The sequence below is a fragment of the Pezoporus occidentalis genome, unplaced genomic scaffold (genome assembly GCF_034315485.1).
Source record: "Pezoporus occidentalis ecotype Australia unplaced genomic scaffold, CSIRO_AGI_Poc_V1 ctg74, whole genome shotgun sequence".
Lineage (NCBI taxonomy): Eukaryota > Metazoa > Chordata > Aves > Psittaciformes > Psittacidae > Pezoporus > Pezoporus occidentalis.
This window is the reverse complement of record NW_026916093.1, coordinates 2,710,254-2,717,679: the sequence shown is the minus strand read 5'-3', so window position 1 is coordinate 2,717,679 and position 7,426 is coordinate 2,710,254. Positions and strand designations below refer to the sequence as shown.

The 7,426-nt window shown below is 42.8% G+C and overlaps 1 protein-coding gene across 1 annotated transcript in view; it reads left to right on the top strand.

Annotated features, from left to right (window-relative positions):
• Positions 1 to 3,432: 3,432 nt before the first annotated feature.
• The window catches only part of ROBO1 (roundabout guidance receptor 1), a 707,430-nt gene continuing 703,436 nt past the window's right edge, over positions 3,433 to 7,426 (top strand). The window contains exon 1 of the mRNA XM_062602019.1: positions 3,433 to 3,862. The gene's annotated coding sequence lies outside the window, so the exon portion shown is untranslated. The remainder of the gene's footprint in view (positions 3,863 to 7,426) is intronic.

Here is a 7,426-nt window from a genome sequence, read left to right as displayed (position 1 = left end):
CAAAAGCACAAATTCTGCTGTTCCATTAGTACACTCCAACAATTCCTGCATATTTACAACATACACATTTTTAATTGTGGTAACAGAGCAGCTCTGTGATTTAAATATCTTTAAACTTGTATTTTTTCTAACTACTCTTGCCCTGGGAAAGGCAAAATAAGTTTGCCAAATGTGTATAATATTTTGCAATAAGAAAAAGCATTAAAATGTTAAAAAGAAACCCTAGATATACCTCTTTACAACTGGGTGTATGCACTGCTTGCCCTTGATTTGCATTTTGATGCCTAAGAAGCTCATTGAAGCTCACCATGAGCCCATTTCTTCTCAAATCTTACTCAACTTTAACAGAATCTCTGTTGTTATTAAGCAATGTAAATGCACACAATTTTTTCCACACTGAATAATCATTACAAAATCTTTGTTCCCGTACATATTCAAACTATATTGTGTGAATATTTCCACAGATGAAATAAGTGTTATATTTGACCAGACTTTGGATTAAGAGGACAAGTCTGCTCATTGCCATTGACTTTGGATCACGTTATCACAGAGTGCTCATACTATAAATAAGCCAGGTATTTTCCTTTATACGTTAGATTTTATTTCATTTCATACAATCTTATATGTTACCACTTACCTTTCTATATAGAAATGCATGCTTTGCTGATTACTAGATATAAAAATGTAATACTGATATATGACAGTCACAGTTTGCTTTACTATTGTGCTAAAATTCCCCATGTCCACATGAACTCCAGTAAGTGGCCATTGTTTTCCCAGGGCAAGTTAGAAACTGATACTTGTCATCACATATACCGACCTTGGAAGATGTTCCAAGGGGAAAGTATTCCAAAACACCTTTGGCTGGTAACTATGTAAAGCAAGGAGATTTTTTAGTTATCTAGAAAACACCGAAATGTATTATATTACCCACTAGATGCAGCATCGTGATTATGTACCATTGATTCTTACTTCTGTACTCCATATTAATATCTAAACACCTTATATACAGCCTTGTTTATGTTATGCAATGCACTATACATGTATTAGGCTTACATGCATATACATAAGGAACAGATGTATACAGATATTATTATACTTCAGAGAACTTTGGTTAGCTTAATGTTTTATTTATTTGCTTGCCCTCCATCAAGCTATTAGCTGGAGTGATAATTGATCAAGCAATTGCATTTTAATTGTGGTAATAGAGGAGCTTTGTGATTTATTCCTCTTTGTTTTGTTTCACTACAAAGTAATCATCTTCGCTCAGATGTTTAACCACCCACCCAATTTATCTATTAAAGCAGTTTCACAGTCATATTTCATTAATCTCTGTAGGCTCCACAATGGGTATGGCAATATCTCTCCTTCACGGGGTAATTTCTTAATTATGATGGCATAGGTTATTGCCTCCTTAATTTGCACTTACACTAATCTACTATTTTTGTTAATTTTGCAGATGATGCCATGATTTTGCCTTATTTTGTTAAATACAACAGGTCTCAGGTTGTTCTCTTTTAAACTGATGTTACTCAGGAATCTCCATTAAGGTTATGATGGTAAGTGCATGGCCAATGGAAGTAATAAGCTTCAAGAGGTGAAAGGTATATCCCGAGCTCTCAGGTAAGCAGAACTTGTCCTAAGTAGACCTAAAGAGAAACAAAAACAAAACAGTGATACAAAATTTGGTCTGAACTGCAAATGACTACAGTATCTTCTTCCTTTACAACTTTCGTTGTAGTGCAATAGTCACCTGTCTTCAAAGTACAACTTTGAAACTTAACTTTCTTCTACTTAAAGGGAAAAAAAAAGTGTATGTGTAACTACTGTGATAAGAATGTATTCATGGAAGAATTCTATAAACTTCTCTAGTATACCTCCTCTGACAAAAGAAATACTACTGGGTTTGGTTATACTTTTATCTAAGGGATAAAATACTCAAACCAAAGGAGCAAGAGAATTCAAAGAACAAAGACTTAGAATCTTCTTCCAAAAAGGTATGAGAGGTCTTAAAGATGCAAGCTGTAAGATAAGGCTGAAATGCAGTGCTGAAGGCCTGATTTTGAACTCCTAATGTAGTATTTCTCTCATCTAAGGCTACTGATGCAGAAAATTGTTGATTCCCTTCTGCCCTCCCTGTTGCTCTCCCCCAAGGTGTGCAGAGTACTTTATATGATTCAGCTACGACTGTTGATTCTCAGAGTGCAAGAGTAGTTTAAACACTGCTTTTTCCTTCATGGTTTATTTTAATCTTATTTGGTCTCTTTCTAAGTATATACTTGGTGAAATAATGGGGTAGTGGCAAGTAACCTTGTGCTGTACATATGACTTTTCAATAATATTTGCAAAATGCATTTGCCATACTGTATTTACATTGGTAGCTCCCAACTAGAGTGTAAGACTTGTCATATTAACAATACCGTACACACAAGACCCTTGTTGTTGATTTCTATCCTTCTATGTAGGACACGTGGGCATGTTTAGACCTTTAATTGCATCATGCATGGCAATATATTGCAGTCTTTATAGATAATCTTCACACACTATTTACAAGACTTCATTAAATACTTGCAGTCTTAGCCTATTAGTGTTTATTATCTATATGTATGCTTGGTATATGATGTATATTATGTCCAAGACAGCAATGAAACTTTTGCTGTGTGTGATGCTCTTGCATGTATATGTAAGTGCTTACCCTGTTGTTAGTTCTCAGTTATGCTGACCTATGTCATCAGTATCTCACACTGTCTCTCAGTTTAGCAGTCAATACATAAATGCTGCATCTGTTTTCTGTTCATTTCAGTGCCTGAATTTTCAAATGGGATATTTTCTTTCAGTCCATCGACATCCAATAAGGACCATAATTTACATATTGCCTTTGTCTTCATTAATAGAGAAAACTGATAATTCTTTTTTTTTTTTTTTCTCTCTTTTAATTAGAAATCAGTTGTTTAATTGTTAAGAATGTTTGTTTACCCTCTTGGCACAGAGGCACAGACATGCCCTTGGAAAGCCATAACTTAAGAAAGGAAAAGCATAGGTAAGTGAAATTCGATGAATAATTGATTACCGGAGTAACTACATAATTACTGCAGAACGTGACGGATAATTTTGACAGTGCAGGGGAAAAGAAAATCAAACTCTACAGACAAATAAAGCTCTATTCTTAAAAATCAGTCACATTGCTCATACCGGACTGCACAATAGCCATGCAAGAGCAGCTATGAAAGGGGAGATTGCATGACATCCGTTTATAATGTGCCTTTCTCCCGCTTAAACATTGCAACATGTATTACAATAGCCGAGGTAACGAATCAATTAAAGGGGACTTGGCCCCCGCGGCCGCCCCCCTGTTCCCCCCTCCTTCCTTCTCCCTCTCGCTTTCCCCCTCCTCCCCTCCCGTTCCCCCAGACCGTGCCCTTCCCGGAGCCGCTCGCCGCTGCTCGGCGGCTTTGTAGTTCCCGGCGCCGTAGCTGCAGGACCCGGGGCCCCTCCGCGCCCGCCGGCTGACGCGGCCACTTGGATCTATCTGTATGCGATGCCTCCCGCTCTGCGCGCTAGCAGCAGCAATACACACAGCGGGCCGCAAAGAATTCTCTCCTGAAGAAGGATTTTATTATTATTTATTTATTTTTTTTTTATTACTAGGGTCCTGATACTGGGAAGAAATCCAGTTTCATCCCCCTTTTATTCAAAAGTCTCCTCAACTGCTTGTCGTCTTACGCGCGCCTTTCTCCCTCCCTCTCCCTCTCTCTCCGTACAAATATCTATAGATACATCCTCGCTCTATGCAAGGAAAGTTGCAAAGGACTGTCGGGATGACGGAACCGCTAGTTTTCTGAGAGCCTGCTGAGCCCGGAGGGTAAGTCCCCAACTACCGAAGTACCGACCGGTGCGAGGCTCTCGCCCGCAGTCCCGAGGGGCGTGTGTGGGGCGGGGGGGATCCGCTCCCCTCTCGGCCGCTCTCGAGCACCGGCTCCGGGCGAGGCAACAGTTTCTCGGCGGCGCTGGGAGAGGTCAGCGGGAGAGGGGGATGCTGCAGGGACCAGTGCGCGGGGGCAGCGGAGGGAGCGGTCCAACAAGTTTCTCCGCAGGTACCTGCGGCGGCCTTATTGTCTGGGAAGTTGCCGGGGTTTCCGCGGGACGGCGGCCCCAGCTTTATTGCTCGGCTGTTGTTAACAAAGAAGTTTCACCCCTGAGTAGCTGGGTCCGTCCCTCGCTGTGCCCGCCGGCCCCTAGGGCGATCTCGGGTGCCTCCCAGGCTGACAGTCTCCCGCGGCCGCGGAGCGGGAATCGGCACCGCAACTTCTGGCGGGGCGATCCCCGCATCCCGGGGACCGGCTTTGTTTTCGCCGCGCTTGCCATAACCTTCTCCCTTGTCATGGGGATGCCGTTCCGCCGGGGGAAGCATCCTCCTCTGCCCCAGCCGGTGCCGATCCCCTGCGGGGCGGACACCGAAATGCAATGGGACGGTGGGGGAAATATATGTATATGTGTGTATATCTATAGGTACAGAAATATCTTTAGAAATAGCGACAGCACGGGAGAGGGGGCTATGATAGCGCACCCACCTGGGGTGCTGGGGAGGGGAGCGGCTCCTCTGTGCAAGGGCTTGAGGCCGGGGGCGGGGGAGGGAGTCGCAGTCCGCTGGTGTGTGGCCTCCCGCACAATGGAGGGTCCCCGGCGCGGCAGGGGTGGAGAAGGAGCAGCAGCAGGAGGAGGAGGCAGAGGGAGGTCTCCGGCTCCGCTGCAGCAGCTGCTGCTGCAGTGCCGCAAACCCGCGCCGCTCCCGCCCCGTGGGGCAGCGCCCCCGCGGAGGATGCTCGGCGCTGCGCGCACGGAGCGCTGCCCTGGCCCGGCACGGCCAGGGACAGGAACCGAGACCCGCGCAACTTTGCGCGCCAGCGGCTGCCCTCGCCGCGGGGTGGCAGGCTGCGCTGGGGGCTGCGGAGCGGGCGGGGTGTGGGGGGGGGGGTGGGTCCTCTCCTCTCGGCTGCCTCGCTCGTCCCCTGTGCGGTTTGGGCAGGCGGGGAGGGTCATCCACAAGAGGCTCCGTAGGTGCAGGGTCGGCAGCAGAGGTGTTGCCGCACCTGAGAGTGAGGCTACTGAATTAAAACAAATGGACTACGAAGGGAGAAATGCAAAACGCATCTGCGAAAATTAGAGCGCATTCGAGTTTCACAGGATCAGTATCCGTGTTTTTGTAAAATGTTGTTGTTTTTTTTTCTCCATGTTCACTGGGCTGTGTTAAGGCTCAAAAAAAATTGATTTAAATAGGCTTGAGATGTTTTTAATTTTAATTTCACTTGCTTGTGTTTCACATTTCAGTTGCAGAAAGGAATTCTTTCAAGTTGCTGGTCATTCTGAGGACACTGAAGAACTTTAGAGGCTTTGGGTGAAGGGGAGGGGTATGTTTTGTGACATACCTGTGTTTCACAGATGTGTGGCTAGAAGGGACAGGTCTCTAATCCTAGCCCATTGTGCATGTTGAGGTTCAGCTGATAGGCAAGAGCTGCCATCTGAGAAGGTTTCTTATTAAACAGAAGTACACACTCTTCATTAAGGAAAAATAAGCTTTTGTTGAATGCAGTTTGTAGACAAAACAGGTTAAGAATGTCCTGTTATATTATGGAGAAATAAGGCTAATTTCCAATCTTCATGTCTAGCTTTTTTTTTAACTATATTCTTCTTTTCTTAATTCGTTTTTTATTTGCCTGCATGCATGTTTTCTACTTGCATCTTACACTTCTGTAAACTCCAGGGGCAGTACGCTGGTGTAAACAGGCTTTAAGAGTGTGGAAAGAGACTTAGCTTTTGGTGATTAGGGACAAGGAAGGAAGGCAGGCAGAAAGCTAATAAAATGATTCTAGTGATTCTCAGAGAGGTTCGTTGCTTTTCAGTCTTTCAGCAAACACTGCCAAACTTCTGCTAATTGTGTAGCAATTGTGTCCCAAGTCCCTACAGTAACAGATTCCTGCAAGCATTTTTGGTACCGTGACTGACATTTGCCCAGAAGCTGCATTGATTTCCATAAGAATCCTCACAAAAAAAAAGGACACCATTGTGTCAATGTGAAACAGCTGGGTGCTTGTTGATTGACTTTTTTAGTCAGTGAGAAGAAATTTGAATTCTTACCATTTGCTTTCTTTTGTAATATTGAATCGTCAGTATTGAATATCAACCAGTTGAATATTGGAGAAATGAGGACTCAACCAATTTTGCAGTGAGGGATCTGTGTCTTCACCAAGGCATAAACAAAAGGTTTATTAGAAATAGTCTCCCAATAGGTTTTTAAAGAAAACTGAATTCTTAACTTTTGAGTTCTATTGCTTTTCTCTGCTGGTATTATTTCATCTATTCCTGCATTTTATCTTATTGTTTTTCACTTGGTGGACTTTTCACACTGACTTTTGATGTAACTGGGTTTGGACCACAACAAGCAATATAAATCCACATGGGCGTTTTATATAGGAAGTACTTCCTCTGAGTAACTTTTCAAGGCATATGTGCACATCTGAACTTCAGCCTAAGCAAGAAAGGCAATTGCACTAGCCACAGTAGACTTGGGGGTGGGGGGGTGAGATGGGGCTTTGTGGGAACAATGGAAAATTTCAGTGTACACAGATAAGGAAATGCTATACACTTTCTGCATGTGTAAAGTGTTATACAGAACTGAGAGTAGAGAAGTATTTCTTCTTCTGTCTTGGTTTCCATGACTTACTTGTTGTGGCAGTGGCAGGTATAAATTTAGCAACCTTGTATAGTTCATCAAGAAAGTGTGTAAAAAGAGGGAAAAAAAAAAAGTGGGAAGAGGATGGGGTTTGTATTTTCCTGCCTTTTTATGCGAGAGGAATTCTACAGGCTGTGATCCTTCCGTGGTGGAGTCAGCTGTCAAGCAAAGGAGTCCTTAGGTCAAAACATGAAAATGATTGGGAAACCATGATTTTGTTTGCCCAACTTTTACACTTGCTCTTTTAAGTGTGTTCTGTGTCCTCAGAAATACCTAGCAATCTCATCTTGCTTTGTTTAGAGCCAGACCTTGACTCCCAGGTAGCAAGTGATGGAAGTTACATGTGTAATATGTTAATCCATTAAGGGGCTACAAACCTATGTTTGTGAAAAAAAAAAGAGTTGAAAAGTTAAATAAAGTGGGTTTAAACTTACTTTTCCCACCTGTATATCTTCTCCAGATAGCTTTTGCTGTGGCTTAAAGTGCAAATCATCGTATTTTCTAAATATTTACAGAATCTGTCTTTGTATTAACATGTCTCTTTATATCCTTGTTACTTTCCTAGCTACATCTTTATCAACATATAGGATCAACAACTTTCAATATTTTTATCTCTTCTGTTAAGGAAAATATTAGAATAATTTCAGATCAAGACTAAACTTTCTTGATAACTTTATTGGTGAACACTTTATTTTT